The 16,738-nt window shown below is 38.5% G+C and overlaps 1 protein-coding gene across 1 annotated transcript in view; it reads right to left on the bottom strand.

The window, feature by feature from the left end:
* Window positions 1-11,705, bottom strand: part of PCDH15 (protocadherin related 15) — an 833,394-nt gene extending 821,689 nt beyond the window's left edge. Inside the window, 1 exon segment of the mRNA XM_042960326.1 lies at window positions 11,651-11,705. The gene's annotated coding sequence lies outside the window, so the exon portion shown is untranslated.
* Window positions 11,706-16,738: the final 5,033 nt, after the last annotated feature.

Raw genomic sequence — 16,738 nt, 5'->3', positions numbered from 1 at the left:
CCCACCCTACACTGGTGAAGGAGCCTGGAAGCAGATTTTGTGCAGCTTCCAACAGTCACCTGTGCGAGCCTGGAAGCAGAGCTCAGCCCAGCGACTTCGCTTCACAACAGCTTGACTGCAGCTCTGTTCAAAACCCTGAGCCAGAACCAGCCAGTGAGGCCACTCCCAGGATTCTTAGCCATGGGATATTGGAAGAATATGGGTGTGTGTCTTCAGGCTGCTAAATTTGGGGTAATTCATAGCTAATACACAGTTAAACTCAAATGCCTGGTCAAAGCCAGTCATGAAACAGTCCATTCATGGTACTGAAAGGTGTGTGTGTGTGTGTGTGTGTGCACGTGCACCCATGTGTGTGCATGCGTGCACACACACATAGCTGGAGTCCTAGGGGAACAGCATGGGGAGATGGTGGTGGGGTCTAATACCAAAGATCTCAGGTACTTGGCCAGAGTAGTAGATTTCTCCTTTTTTCAGCTATTGGAAGTCTCATCTAAACCATTAATCTTCATCATAGTCGTCATTGCCATCGTCACCATCGACCAGCTAGAGTTCTCCAGGTCTGTTAACATCATTGACTAACTTTAAAATCACTTATAGTGTTTGAAGCTTTGCTTATGACCTCAATTTCTCCAGAAAATCAAATACTGCAACAGGTATGTTAAGATACTACCCTTGATAGAATCTGATGATGGGGTGGTCAGTGAGGAACATGCCAGGCGTTTCCCTCAAGTTTCTCCCATGAGGAAGAGGAGTTGCTCTGAACAGGTGAGGTGGGGTCTATGCTCATGGTTTGCAAATAGTCCCAGAAGAGATGGTAATAGGGTATGACGGCAATGAAAAAACAAAATAAGTCATTACCTCGGGCTGCAGATTCATAACAGTGCACAGCAGAAGGAAAGGGGAAAGTCTGTTCTGCTAATCAGTTTTTATGAACAAAGGATTTTTAATAGACTTTCAGATATAAGAACCCACAAACTGTTGCTTCTCTTTTGAAAGAGGAGTCACTTCAGTGTCTAGATGTGTAGCTATGTCTCTGGAAACACCACACTCCTTGTTTTTGATGCTTTATTTTATCTGTGTTTGGGAGTAGTCTCCAAACAATCCTGTTCATGAAAAGAAGTCAATGGGTGGTGATCTCCTGTATGCTTCCTTGCTGTGTGGCTTTTTTGATTGGGTTGGTAGAGTTCATGGCCACTAGAAACTTTCAGAGCATGAAATTCTCCTGATGGAACTCTTCAACTGGAAAAATCTTTAGCAGGGAACCCACTGTGTTCTATAATCCCCCTTCCCTACCACAGCCTCAGATTAAACTTTTGTAAACCTCATGAGTGACAAATCCTGAGTCCATAATGATCTTTCGCATTAACTTATTAATTGTGAAAGCCTTCTGTGGCAGGAGCCAGGGAGTGCCCATCTGGTAGGAAAGGGAGCACGGGGGATTGACAATACTTTTCAACGACGCGATCATCTGCATTTCTGTATTTTACAGACCCTGAACACATGAACGTCATTCTTCAAAGAAACTGGATTTCTGAAAAGGAACATTCTTTACACCCTGCCTAAAATTCTTTCATGACACTTAGATAAACAGTGTGAGAGCCTGGAGAGGTTCTCCATGGCCTCTTTAGGCTTTCTACCTATGGGGTAAAGCCACTCGGAAATGTAGCTTTACTGATTTTGTAAACTTTTTTGAGGGGGTGGGAAACGGAGAACCCACTAAATTTAAAGACTAGAAATTGCTTGTCCCTCACGTGTTAAGTGCATAAAGGTAATTCTTCAGTCATTTTACAGGAAAAGAGGGGTATTGTTGAAAATTTATATGAAAGTCAAGGTAACATTTAATTATATCTATATTTCAGAGCTGATAATTTAAAATGTCTCCAATAACTTTTATTCCCAAATTACTTGCGGCTATGAGGGAAATAACAATATATAATTTTAAAGCATGATTCATAGTGTTTTTTTAGCTTTATTACATTCATCTGCATACATTGAACTGAAATTGTAGACTACTTTCTTCATTTAGATCAAGCTCACAGAAAATGCCACTTGTAAAGGAATATATTTCTAATTATTACCCGTGCATCCTCTTACGAATCCAAATAAATATAATCACTCTGTGTGTTTGTGTGTGTCTGTGTGTGTGGGTGTATATGTACATACCTACAGGTGAAGACAATATGTACATATATGAAGTAAAAAGCAATGAAAAATTCAATCTTTCTGTGAAACTCATCGCTGCTTTTTAACAGCATGCACTTGTTTCCAGTAGGATTTTAATTCTACTAAAATTCAGAGAATCAAATTATTTCCTATGGCTTAAACTCTGAAAATCAAAATAACTTCTCTGGCATTTAAGTTTTGATTTCCTCTCAAGTCAGGTGCTTTGTAGATGAAATCTAATTGGGTTAAACAGTCGATTTATTCTCTGATTAACCTTTTTGGAGTCAGCTCATGCATAGAAAATAGCTCACAGATAAGAAATGGTTAAAGTTTCCGATTTCAGCGACATAAGATGTCGAAATATACGTTCCATAATTTGTAAGCTATGTCATACGCCTACGCTACTTTTAAAATTAAAACAGAATAATTCCAAATGTCTCTGATGAAGAACTCAATAAGCTCACCAATCAGGCAAGAGCTCCAATGTCAGGTACAGCACCAGCAAAATGAAACTGGTCTACTAAAGATTGAATGAGATAATGATGCCACACACTTAACATAAACATAGACACAAAGTGAGTACTCAAGTGAATGAAAGCTATTCTTACTATGACATTGCTACTTATTTCTTATAATTCAGGAAGAATTATAATCTTGACAATTGAGGTTCTCTTGTTTCTTTCCTGATAGTTATACCTTGCTTCATATGAGTAAATGAGCTATGCATAGGAAATATGCAATTCAAATTCTAGAAGATTTCCACTTTGGAACACTGTATTTTAGTTCATTCTATTTTGAAAAACAAATGATCACATCCTAACTAGGTAGCATTTTCTGAGATCGGGCTTCTTAATCTATTGAGTACAAACTCTTTTTTGAGCCTATCCAATTAAAATAGTAGTGGGAGGGAAATGAAAGAAAACAGTAGTGGGAACTTCAGAGAGGTGTTGGCCTACTGATTCTCCAACTTGGTTTCTGAAGGAAAAATAAGCTCTGAGAGTGTTTTACTTTTCCAGTCACTTAACGTTAAGTGAAATCTGTTTTTATACCACTCACCTTTTTATAGAAAAACTATTTACAGATGGGTTGAGGACAATTGAATATATTTGAGATCAAGAATTTCCCAGATTAAAGTCTTGGAGGGCTCAAGTCTACCAGAACAGGAGGTAATGCTAAGATCATTACTGGGGGCAATTCTCACACTTCAGTGATTGTCAGCCATCTCTACATTTTTTTCTAATTTTTTAATATTTATTTATTTTTGAAAGAGAGACAGAGAGAGAGACAGAGAGAGAGAGACAGAGAGAGAGAGAAAGCGTGAATATGAATAGGGAGGGACAGAGAGAAAGGGAGACACAGAATCTGAAGTGGGCTCCAGGCTCTAAGCTGTCAGTACAAAGACTGACGCGGGGCTCGAACCCATGAACATTGAGTCAAAATTGGATTCTTAACCAAATGAGCGTCCCAGGTGCCCAGCCAGACTCTACTATTTATGGGATAAAATGTCTATGGCTATGAGAGATTGAAAAAGAGAGGCAAGAAAATAGATTTGTCCTCCGAGAAACATATTGAAGAGTGTGAATTTAGATTCAGTGAGGCCTGGGCTTGAGTACAGGACTTCCCTTTGTGAATTACATAAACCTACCTATTCTGAGATGTCTCACTTATAAAATTGGGGGTGCTTGTAACAGTTCAAGGGTTAAAATGAAATTACAGGCATACATATTTTAGCACATAATAAACTCTCAATAAAAATTAAGTTTTGTGCTAATATTATTATGATATCTTTTCAGACTACAAATAAAAAGTGATCTGAATAGAAAATGAAAACAATAGTCAGTTTTAAAAGGGTTTATTCTGCTTAAAAGAATATATGGAGCAATCAAATAAATGTCAGGGTGTTATAGAAGGATGTCAAATACTAAGTGCTAAGTGTAAAATTCAACATGGCCAATATCAAAAGTGAATGGGACAAAATAATATTCAATTTTTCACTCAAATTTTAAGAAAATATCTTGATGTTTACAAGACCTGTGGAATAAATGAGCCAATACTTTAAATGAATCCCCTCCAAAAAAATTAACACACTTCGTATGAGAGTTAAGCACTGTGTACATATATATATATACACACACACACACATACTATACACACATATTTTAAACCTTCTATGGTTGTCAGAGAAAAAGTAAGAAGCAAAATGGTATTGGAAGCTGAAAGCTAAAACTTTTCCCTTACTCACTCCTGACCTAACAGAGATTATTACTGATAAATAACTATTGTAGCACTTTAATTTTGACACTAAATTTCTACTTTAAATTCTACTTCAGCACCATCATTTCTTACGATTTTATTTTGTTTTTTTTTAAATTAAGTGTTTCATATATTATTTATTTTTGAGAAAGACAGAGAGAGTGCGACCAGGGCAGGGACAGAGAGAGAGGGAGAATCTCAAGCTCACGTGGGGCTCCAACTCATGAACCATGAGACGGTGACCCCAGCTGAAATAGAGTCAGATGATTAACCCACTGAGCCACCCAGGTGCCACATTTTGTTTTGATTTTTATTTGTGTAACTATCCCAAGTACATTTAGCTAGTTACACACAATGGTGCCATTGTGAACTGTCATGATGATGTTTTTCTCTGGTGAGTGTGTCTTTCCTGTCAAGCAGTTTTCTTGTAGGATGCAGAGTGAACTGTTGTTGACCAGGTCTTTCCAGATATAATATTGTTTTTTATTTAATCATAGTTAATCCATAAGGAGAGACTTACACATTCCTGTAAGTTTTGAAAATACATAGTTTTGGCTTCAAAATGACATCACACCAAATAATCTGCTTTAAAATTTTCTTTTTAATGTTTACTTTTGAGAGAGAGAGAGAGACAGAGACAGAGAGACAGAGCATGGGTAGGGGAGGGGCAGAAAGAGGGAGACACAGAATCTGAAGCTCCAGGCTCTGAGCTGTCAGCACAGAGCCCAATGTGGGGCTGGAACTCAGGAAATGCAAGATCATGACCTGAGCTGAAGTCAAATGCTTAACCAACTGAGCCACTCAAGTGTCCCAAAACTTTTTTTGTTCACATAACGTGACTTCTTAAAGTTTATATATATAGTCTTGATGACTATACCTTTGTAATACAGCTTGAAGTCCAGAATTGTAATGCCTCCAGATTTGGTTTTCCTTTGTAACATTACTTTGTCTCTTCAGGGTCTTTTCTGGTTCCCTACAAATTCTAGAATTACTTGTTCTAGCTCTGTGAAGAATGTCGGTGTTATTTTTGTCGGGATTGCATTGAATGTGTAAGTCACTTTGGGTAGTATCAACATTTTAACAATATTTGTTCTTGCAACCCATGATCATGGAATAGTTTTCCATTTCTTTGTGTCTTCTATAATTTCCTTCATAAACTTACTATAGTTTGCAGGTACAGTTCTTTTGCCTCTTCGGTTAGGTTTATTCCTAGGTATTTTATGGTTTTGGTGCAATTGTAAATGGGATTGATTCCTTGGTTGCTCTTTCTGCCGCTTCATTATCGGTGTATAGAAATGCAATCAATTTCTGTGCATTGATTTCATACCCTGTGACTTTGCTGAGAATGAAATTTACTTTAACCAATTATGTTATATTAGACATTTACATTGTTTCTAATTTTCCACTATATAGAATGCTATGGATATGGAAATATGCATATGTATATTATATGTATAATATATTTATATATATATTATATATATCTGCACACTTTTGATTTTCTCTAGAAATCTTTACACTTATTTATGCTCATTCCATTTATAATTTCTCATGATGTATCAAAAAATGAAGGAAGGAAGGAAGAGAGGAAGGGAGGGAGGGAGGGAAGAAGGAAGGAAAATTTAGTTCTTACATAGAAATTCTTTTCCATTTATTTGTCACTTCTTATTCCACACCACACTTAGATACAATTTAGGCCACTTGCTAACTTCTCTATTGAGTGGCATTTTGCACCTCTCCTTCTTATCTTTGGCAGAGAGACTCCTAAATCAATACTTATCTAGAAAGAAAGCCTTAATATGGGAAGAGTGATGTTTAAAAGTCATGAAGCAATCAAGAGGAAAAACAGGTCCATGTTAATCCGGAATCATCACCCTTTCATTCAATCCAGTCACAGCCACCTACAGAAAGGAAAAGCCATCCAAATAGAGAATTAAAGAGAAACAGAGTTTACATTCATTTGGCTAGAAATCACACCCACACAGATTGATTTCACAGGCTGGAAGAAAAATTAATAAGTCTGAGAACTAGGGAGGAAGAGAATATTTGAAGGGCTGGGATAAAGTAATATATAAATGAGTTTCCTGAAACAGTTAAAACATCACTCATAGATCCAGTGACATGGAACCACCCAAGGAAAATTAGAGAAGACTGTTTGGCACGTTTGACAGGATGTTTCCTTAGGTTCTATCATTTGTGTTGAATCTGGTCAGTGCGATATAGATTCTGTGTTTAGGACGATTTTAAGGGAATGTGTTCCTGAGCAGAAACAAAAGCTATGATTTATTTGCTGCATCTGCCAGAGGAAAGGGAGTGAGATCAGATATTTGTCATCCATGGGGTACTGCAAACATCTTCAAATGTGATGCTGGCCAGAACCTGGTTTAAATCACCTCCAGGTCATTCAAAAGCTGTATAATTTTGGTCCATTACCCCTCTAATTCTTTATTCTCAATTCTATCACTTATAAAATGAAGATAATAATGGCTACTGTGAGTAGCTACAGGGAATTCAGAAATCACAGACACATAAATGTTTTAACACGGTGCCTGGCACAGAACAGCAGACATTTCCCTAGTACCTTCTATTATTATTTCTTCCACAACACTGAGCCACCTTTTCTCTTGCATCGAGAGTAGTCATCGTTCAACTGCGGCGAGTGTCATGTGTGTATAACTCTTACTGAAGTTACCTTTGATAATTTTGGTGATTTTCCCACACCCTCAGGAAAGGGCTCCTTGATCAATAAGCTAAACAGGAAATTCCTTTCCCCATTTATGAAAGAAAATCAATAGTAATCAAGTGATTGTGTTCATGAAAGTAATATCCTCTTCTTGGGAAGTGAGGAAGGGTATGCGTGCCTACAATTTGTTTCTCAGGATAAAGATCTAATATCTAAACTGGTAATAGCATTTTGACAAAGCATTAAAAAAAAGCTTCAGACAATATAATAGTCGTATGATATTTCAGAATCTGTTTCAATACTGTTGCTACCTTTAAAAGGTGAGGGGTTTTGTAATGTCATTTGACAGTTTTGAAACACGGGTCACCTGTAAAAGAAAAAAAAAGTACCGTATTTGTTCTTCAAATCATGATTTCCTATGTCACAGAAGGAAAAATCTGCCACCTTTTTGAATAAAAGTCATCAAGGTGTATGACCTGGTGGCCCTGTAAATTTCATGATTAGGGCCCTATTTTAAGTGAATGTAACCGGCAGTTACAAGAGTTGTGAAGAACACGTCTGCATGTGTTCCGTGTGGTTGGTGAGTGACCTTTACTGCATTATGATGATAACGGCAACTGCCGTCCTATCTCACCTGTGAAGCCGGAGCTCAGCAGTTCTAACATCTCTAACTTGTGGTCAAGAGCAGAGCAGGTGGAGGGTGACAGGGACAGGATGAGAACAGGTTGGCCTTAGAAACAGAAATGGCTGCATATACGTCTCATCCTCCCATAATTTTATCCAGCATACCTATACTGAATGTAAGGGGATAGTTTATATATATATATATATTCATATTTTTAATGTATCCTAATAAATACTGGTAAATTAGACACTATGTAGTTGAAGAGAAATGAATAACATGGATATATAAAAATCAGCTTTGCCTTAATGAATAGTTTGTATATATTTTTATTTTTATTTAAATTTTTAATGCTTATTTATTTTTGAGAGAGAGACAGACAGACAGAGTGTGAGCAGGGGAGGGGCAGAGAAAGAGGGAGACACAGAATCCAAAGCAGGCTCCAGGCTCCAAGTTGTCAGCACAGAGCCCGACGTGGGGCTCAAACTCACAAACCGTGAGATCATGACCTGAGCCAAAGTCAGACACTTAACCAACCGAGCCACACAGGCGACCCTGAATGTTTACTTTTATAGGTTATTTCTAATTATTCGTTCAACTAACATTTAGTGAAGTCCTCAGATTGTTCCATCTTGGTTTAGAGAGGAAAATTTCCATCTTGGTTTAGAGAGGAAAATAAGACACTGAATCTTCTTCTGTGTGAAGCAATTTTCATCTTTATTCTTGTTTGTTATGCCTATATAATTTTTCATCTAAACTTTAATTATACTATGCATGGACATTCTGATTTGTTCCAAACTCACTATCATCTTTCCTTTCTGTTTTATGGCACTGAGATTACTCTTTTCCCATGGAGCCTGTATTCTGTGGCAGAGATAGAAGTCAAACCAGAAAATAAGTAAAAATCCATGAAGTAATCATTCCTATAAGGGAAATAAGGACACTGTGACAGATAGCATCTAGAAGGCTACTTTATATGATAGTCCCTCCTTTTACTCAAAGTGGGTATGCATGGAAGCATATAATACGATGCATCTTTTTAAGACCAATCTTTTGAAGCCTGGATATCAGGAAGTGTTGGGTGGAAACAAGGAAGGCCAGAGATGATGGAAGAATGGAGTAGGAAACAAGTTAGTACTAGGTACCAAACAACAAGGAAATTTTTCTGGGATTAAACTGGATGTGGGATTAATGGAAAGAGGAGGGATATAATAATGGTTTGTAGATTTAGGGCTTCAAATCTCAGGTGGATAACTGTGTCATTTTTTTTTAAGACAGGAATGACTATCTCTATCAAGTAATTCTGTGATGTACATTCTTAGTCATAAATATCAGTGTAGCAATGATCATTTTCTTTAGACAAATTCACAGAAGTAGAGTTTATTAATACTATTTCTATATTCATTATACACATCCCCTGAATAAACATTCACGCCAACTTAAATCCATACTAACTACCAGTGATAATATTGGTTTCATTGGACCGTAAGTCTGTTCTAAACCATTTAAATATTACATATTTTAATCACAGCATAGGTGATTGTTAATTGTATGGCCACTTGACTGGGCTAAGGGATTCCCAGACAGTTGGTAAAACATTTTTCGCTGGGTGTATCTGTAAGGGTGTTTCTGGAACAGATTAGCATTTCCATCAGTCAACTGAGTAAAGTCTATGGAAATCAGTGCTAGGTGGGCATCATCCAGTTCTGGCCCCTTAATTTTTAGGCCTTTGGAGTCAAACTCAATTATATCACTGACTTTCTTGGTTCCTCAGCTTGCAAACAGGAGTTGATGGGACCCCTTGGCCTCCATAACACTTTGAGTCAATTATTTAAACAAATTTCCTCTTTTACCTATCTATCCATCCGACCATCCTGTTGCTTATTTCTCTGAAGAACTCTAATACAGCCCCCTTTACAAAAATGTGTACATTTTAGAGTACAAATCAGTAAGTTAACACACCATGGACATACTCATGAAGGCATCACACAGGTAATGTGTAGAGGGAGCTGTAGAGTCATTAGAATTTAGATTGTGTTGATATCTTGCAGAAATATGTGATAGGTAGAGCTGATCTCCATAGAGACAACACCTTAGATGGATAGGAGAGGATAATATAAAATTTTGTAATTATCGTCATGTTCCCTCATTCCTTAGTTTTTACTCATCATCCCTAGGGAGCATGCAGGTATTTGAGGTCTGAATCTTAGGGAATGAAAAATCAGAGGATATATTATGAGACCTTAGAAAAATGAAAGCAGACAATCTTGCTAAGAGCATAGAACTGAGCTCATGATGTTCTCTGTATCTGCTTCTTTGAAGCAATTCTAAAAGGGTTTCACGTGTTTATAATAAGAAATATGGAGCCCTGTGGCTTTACTTGGTGTGCTCCTAACTGCCGATCTCTGTAGGTGATGAATGGAAATGGACCTTGAGCTATCTACTTAAGCTATTGACCTAAGAGCTATTTCAAGTGGCAGGCGAACCTGGTCAGCCCCAAAGCAGGAGAGAACTTGTTAGGTAAGACAGGTGATTAAATTTGTTGCAAGCAAACTCCAGGGAGAGTAGCCTCCTCCAGGATAAATAGATAGTGCATTAGACAGCAGTATCTTAGAACTATAGATCCCAATGTTCTTGCCCATGCCCTTATTGGCTTAAGGAAGAAGGAGGGTTTAAATATATCACATCCTGGTGTAGCTTCTACTGGAAGTAAATCCCTGACTACAGTTTGAAAAAATAGAGAGACCAAGACACCATCCTCAGAAGTTACATAAATAAAAGGTGGAGATTGAAGGAATGAATGAATGAACAAATGAATGAATGAGTAAATGACTGAATTACTGAATGGATGGCCTGAAAGCAGTAAAGAAGGGGCAGGGTATAGATTTATGATCACTGAAGAAATCTAGCCTATCTTACTCCTTTATTTAGGGCTTTATTTCAAAGTAATGCAAGATTATTTTGTTAATGCCCAAATCTGTTTGAGACAAAATTCTAATTCTGATTTCATGAAAAATTTTGGCTATTTCATTTCACCAAATATACATTACTACCTAAGTCTGCCGGATACAATGCTCAGGGATGACCATACAGCAAATGTAATAAACACATTTGCTCTACCTGCAAGGAATTCGCAGTCTCAAAAAAAGAAAGAAACCCATAAACACATAATTTTGAGAAAGTAAAGAGGTGACACATGTCAACTCAGCCCAGTCCACCAGCTTGAGAATGTCTTTTTGGAGGACAGTATCTAACATAAACCTTAAATGTAGGTAATGAGTTAGATAAGTAAATGTTAGGAACGATTAGGCTCCAGGCAAAGGGGGAAACATGAGTAAATGTAGGCAATCATAAAACACGTAGATGTTCTATATTATTCTAACATAAACATCAGGTTGGGGAGAGCTGGAAAATAAGGCCAAGGATGCAGGTCGGGACCATGATACAAAGGACATGCTGTATGTCATACGTAAAATCACAATGGAGCCACAGACATGCTTAATAGCAGGGTAATAAGGCCGATTTCATATTGTAGATAAATCACTCTGGTAACAATGCAGACAGTGGACTCAGGGGTATAAGATCTAAAACAAACGGACGTGGCTTCTATTTGCTATTTGCTATTCGATTTGCACCCAGTGAAGCAGACAAGCCCAGGTTAGAATAAGGCACATAGGCTGAGTCTAACAGAGTAGTTTCCATTGATATTTTATAATATATAACTTAGTAAATGCCACGAATATCACTTCTGTAAATATGTACAACGTGCAGAAAGTTTCAGTTTTGATGCTGAAAAGAGCATGCAATGAGTCTCTAACTACAGAAAAATAGATTATTGCCCTCATGGCTATATTTCAACCAGATTTATAGCCTTTTCCCCCCACTTATATGATTAACTAGAATAAAGTTTACGTGTGAGAGAGACTCACAGACAGGGGAACAGAATCTGTGATGTGTGATCTTCATTCTTGGAGTGGAAATTCCTTGGACAAGGGAGTATCTTGGGAAAGAAGTTGTATATGTATCAACAAGATCTGTTTATCATGTGCCAGCCTCTAAAGTCTTCAGAGAATGAATTAAAACTGTAAAGATTAACTTTTTATTGCAAATAAATTAAAACATGTAAAATGAAGGCAATGATTAAGATATGATATAGCAATGTCATTAGCTTTGGAATACAAGTAGTTTGGTAATATTTCAGAGAAATGATTGTCTACCTAATTAATTTTATTAGGATAATAAAATAATGGTGATAGTATATCTTTTCCATTTTTAATATTTAACTGGAGTAAGGAAGCGCCTGTATTTATTTACTTTTATTAAAAAAATAATGTTTATTTATTTTTGAGAGAGAGACAGAGACAGAGAGAGTGTGAGTGGGGAAGGGGCAGAGAGAGAGGGAGACACAGAATCTGAAGCAAGCTCCAGGCTCTGAGCTGCGAGCACAGAGCCTGCTGTGGGGCTCGAACCCATGAACTGTGACATCATGACCTGAGCTGAAGTCTGATGCTTAACCAACTAAGCCACCCAGGTGCCCCAGGGGGAGCCTGTACTTAAAAGAAATACAGTTCTAAAATATTTTGAGAGAGGTTTCAGTTGTAAAAGTAATTTTCTTTTCCATATTAATACACGTGCCGGTCATTCTTATCACCTCTACTTTCTGACATCCAGCTTGCTCTGTGAACTTTGCTGCTGTTCGTTTTAATGTCACTCTTGTTTTCCTTTGTCCATAACAAGTATTTTATGTGGGCGTCCAGATGGTCTCTCAGCTCCCACTGCACTCGTTCTCAACTAGGGCTTCCCGCTAGGCTCCTACCTAAACCGGGGCAAACACCTCCTTCCGCAGGCACAACCTCACAATGGCAGAGGCCACAACGAGGCGTGTGTGCAGTGTGCGCATGCGCCCGTGGGACGTCACCTTCAGTCCTTGAAGTGAAGCCTTGCGACTCTGCCCCCAGGCCCTGAGCGGTAAGAAATGTAGCCATCGCTGAAGACACGGAACCCAACGTCTGAAGCAAACGTGTGTTTTCGCCATTTCCCAGGAGGAGTTGTCCGCTTCTGCCTCATGAGCGGGGCATCATGTTGGGATGGGCCCAGTTTGGGGAAGACGAGGAGGACGTGGCTGTGGATTTTTGCCTTAGATTGCACAATCACTGACCGACTTCTTTCATTGCAAAGGGAGGGAAAAAGGTAAATGACGCATCATATGTAAGCTACCCTTCCCTCCAACTAGAAATTGTTTCCTTGATCTCTGAAAGAAGGTCTTGGCAAATCAATTCCTCATAGGGTCTGAAATTTAATCACACGTGGTAGTAACAGCTTATTTACATAATTGTTTGTCTATGTAAATAACGAACGTTGTGCTTGGTTCCAACAGTCTGCACTTGTTCTTGGACGGATTGAGGACAACGGGAAATGAACCCAGTCCAGGCGTTATTATATATTAGTAACTAAATATGCATTTCCTCTAAACTGTGCAGCGTTTAATCTCTTTCACCTTGTTTTACTTTCTGCATAGTGGATATAAGGAAAATATTAATAATAATTATGATACAAAATAACAGTGCCTACCATTTATTGTTGTGCGGATTAAATGAGAAAAGAGACCTTAATGTGTGCTTTGGCCACGGAAATGCTCAAGGAGTCTTAGCAATTACTAACAATCCCTAAATGTGAATCGCATCTTGCATAAAGTAGGGATTCACAAAGATATTGGCCTGATCCCATCAAACAAAAGTCTGAGTGATCCTTTTTCCTCTGATTGTACTAATTCCAATCGATGCTGTCTGCCCCCATTGAGGGGAGGATCATGAGATCATTCTTTATAAAACCGGTAACCAAAACATCAGTTATCTAGTGACAAGAGCTTGCCTCTACGGGTTACAAACACTGACAAATCAATAAATAGCACTGGAAAAGTATTGTGATAGATGCTGCTAGTTTCAAACTTAATCATGTTTAGTTTAGTCTCATTCAATAACAGTGATGATTTGATTCTCACGGTTAGTTGCATTTCTTAGTGAAACAATCCTAACACTATAGTGCCCGTCATTCAGAGCTTTCCAATAGCAGTATTAGCAGGTTCATTATCTCTGGGCTGTTGTGGAAAAGAGCAGCCTCTGTAATGGCCACAGACTAGAGTTCAGCTTGTTTGTGTCGGAAAGATTTTGAATTATACTTTCCTTCTAGCTCCTTTTCCCATCCTGCCATAACTTGTTGTCACAGAGCACAGGAGGCAGAAGTGTTTCTCTAATTGGCATTGGAAGAAATAGTTTACTTTTTTAAAATTTTTTAATGTTCACTTATTTTTGAGACATAGAGCACAAGCAGGGGAGGGGCAGAGAGAGAGGGAGACGCAGAATTCGAGGCAGATTCTAGGTTCCAAGCTGTCAGCACAGAGCCCGATGTGGGGCTCGAACCCACAAACCATGAGATCATGACCTGAGCCAAAGTCTGAACTGACTGAGCCACCCCGGTACCCCAAGAAATACTTATTTTAGACCAAAATGAGACTTTCACTTATGTGGGTGGGGGGGGGGGAAGAAAAGTTTTAATCTCATTTCTTTTCTTTACATAATAATCTGATTTTTCAGAAGTTTTCTGAATGTACCATCTCATTATTTTCATTTCAAATTCTATGATTAGCAGTAAGACGACTGTTTATTTTCTCTTCCATCCCAGGACTGCTTTGGGAAAGCCAGAATATCGGATCACCTGCATATCTGAGAGTGTACAAACGCTCGACTCAGAAATGCCTCGAGGTTCTTTTAAAGTTCGCTCCCTGACCCAGCCAGTTACTGTATCTGCTAAACAGATAAGAGGTGGTGTCTCATCACCAGTCGGGCTATTCAGGTACTAGGCCTGAACCATAATCCAGAAGAGTTCCACCGATTAACCCATTTGTCACTGTAAAGAAAGAAGACGCCTTTGCTTTAATACTCTGAGTCACTGGGACATATTACTGAAGCACCACTGAGGAGGCCCTGATACAATTTCTTTTCAATAGTGATAGTGTGACTAGGTCCAGCGACATTCCCCTTCAGACATTTAATCTGACAAACTTGTACCTTTAACATTTGGCAACAAGGGAACTTCATTATCGAAATGGAATAGATTGTCAACCTGAGTTTCTTGAACTCATGTGGCCTTTGACAAGCCACAGAAGTCCGTTTCCAGGGCAGTACAGTAAAGGAAGACACAAAGCCTCTCATCTATTACACGGATGAGAATCACAGAACCAAATCACTTTGAGTAGGTATAAACCTCAGAGTCTGTTATTTAGCCCAATGATACACTTAAAAAAATCGCCTCTAATAGCGAACTTTTCTCTGCATGTAAATGTCCAGAGATATCAAAACACCCCCCAGTTAAAAATATATGCATTTGTTACTTATGTAGTTTAACCTTCATTTGAAACCCAAATATATGTCATTTTCTTAATCTTAGTTCTAACGTCTGTAGCTATGCAGTAAGAGTTTACTCACTGTATAAAATGTTAACCTTCAAGGTATGGAAACAACCAAAATTGATAACAAAGTGTCCATTTTTCATGTACAATACCTGCTGTTTTGATGATCATTTCTCACGATTTAATTTCTGGATCTTTTGTCAGTAATGGTGTTTAGACTTGTACGGTGTTTAATTGGCTGGCTTTTCTGGCCTTGATTATGAAAGTACATGTTACACACTGTTGAATTTTGAAATACCTACAGATATTCCCTTTTTATGTGCTGTCAAGGTAATTGGGTCTTCTGAGGGCCTCCTAAATGTGAATGTTGAGAGAGAAGAATTTGGGGTTTTTTTTTCCTTTCCAAGATATGAAATCATGTGATTTTTCCCCTATTAGTCTTCAATTTGCTACATGAGCTTTAGAGAAGATAGAGAAAATTCACTGTGTGCCAGGAGGAAGACAGGAAAAGAGCCAGAATCTTTTGTTGGGCATTTATGCTCAAAGGAAAGATCTGTAATCCCAATCCAGCCAGTAGAAGAGACATAGGAAGTAATACTGAAGCAAGAGACAATGATTAGGGACAAGGGTTGTGATGAGCAGGGATGTTTTGAAAACGTTCAAGGACAGTTTCCCAGAAAAATGTCATGCTTACGGTGGAGCAGAGAAAGAACTCCACAGGTCAGTTCAAATGAGGGAGAAGGAGGTTGACAGGTGGAGCCTGACCCATGGCCCGGAGAGGTCTCACTGGGATTTGGGTGACAGAACTGAGGGGTCAGTGACTTAGCATTGCTATGGTCCTGGACAGTAACGCTGGGAACTGGGCCTGGGGGCTGTACTTTGAAATGCAGTAAGATGGTGAGAACAGAGATAAGCAGCAGTTAACCAACTGGGTTGGGGATTAATATGGGTCTAGGCAGAAACGACACAGAATTAATCATCTTATGAGTTACATTGCACCAAGATTCGCTCCCTTAATTTTACTTAAAATGGATAGTTTGGATGGACTTTAAGCTCCACTGTGTGGAAAAAGAGATTTTAGCATTCTAGGCTTAAAATAAACGTATGATAGATGTGTGACAGAAGAAAGTGGCATGGATGAGACTTACAAAGATACCTTGTAGTTTCTAGCCCAAAGTTTAAAAAAAGATGGTCTCTTTAGGTTCTTATATACTGGGCAACACAAATCACCAGCAGCAAAGCAGATGCATTTGAAACTTCCCCTCGGTGTGCTGGGATACAATTAGAGCAGTTGCTTGGGTTTTGTTTCATAGAATTCATTCAGTTTGGCCTGTGTGCTTAACACAGCCCTTCATAACTGAATGAAGTTGAATAACATTTCAAAATGGCAAAGGGAAGGCTTTAACATTGCCTTCACTTAATCAAAGAAAAAATTCAACGCAATCGTTTTCAGTAACGGTCACAGCGTTGTCATTCTGCAGCTTTGCATCGTGGACGGAAGTGGAACACGAGCATGTAAGCAAACAAGACTCAACGGGGGGGACGAGTGTATTCCACTGTGGAGAGCAGCCCAGTAAGTATCACTCGAATTGCTAAGGCATGCTAATCC

Source organism: Panthera tigris, chromosome D2, assembly GCF_018350195.1.
Source record: "Panthera tigris isolate Pti1 chromosome D2, P.tigris_Pti1_mat1.1, whole genome shotgun sequence".
Taxonomy (NCBI): Eukaryota; Metazoa; Chordata; class Mammalia; order Carnivora; family Felidae; genus Panthera; species Panthera tigris.
The sequence above is the reverse complement of the archived record's forward strand: the minus strand, read 5'-3'. Positions and strand labels throughout refer to the sequence as shown.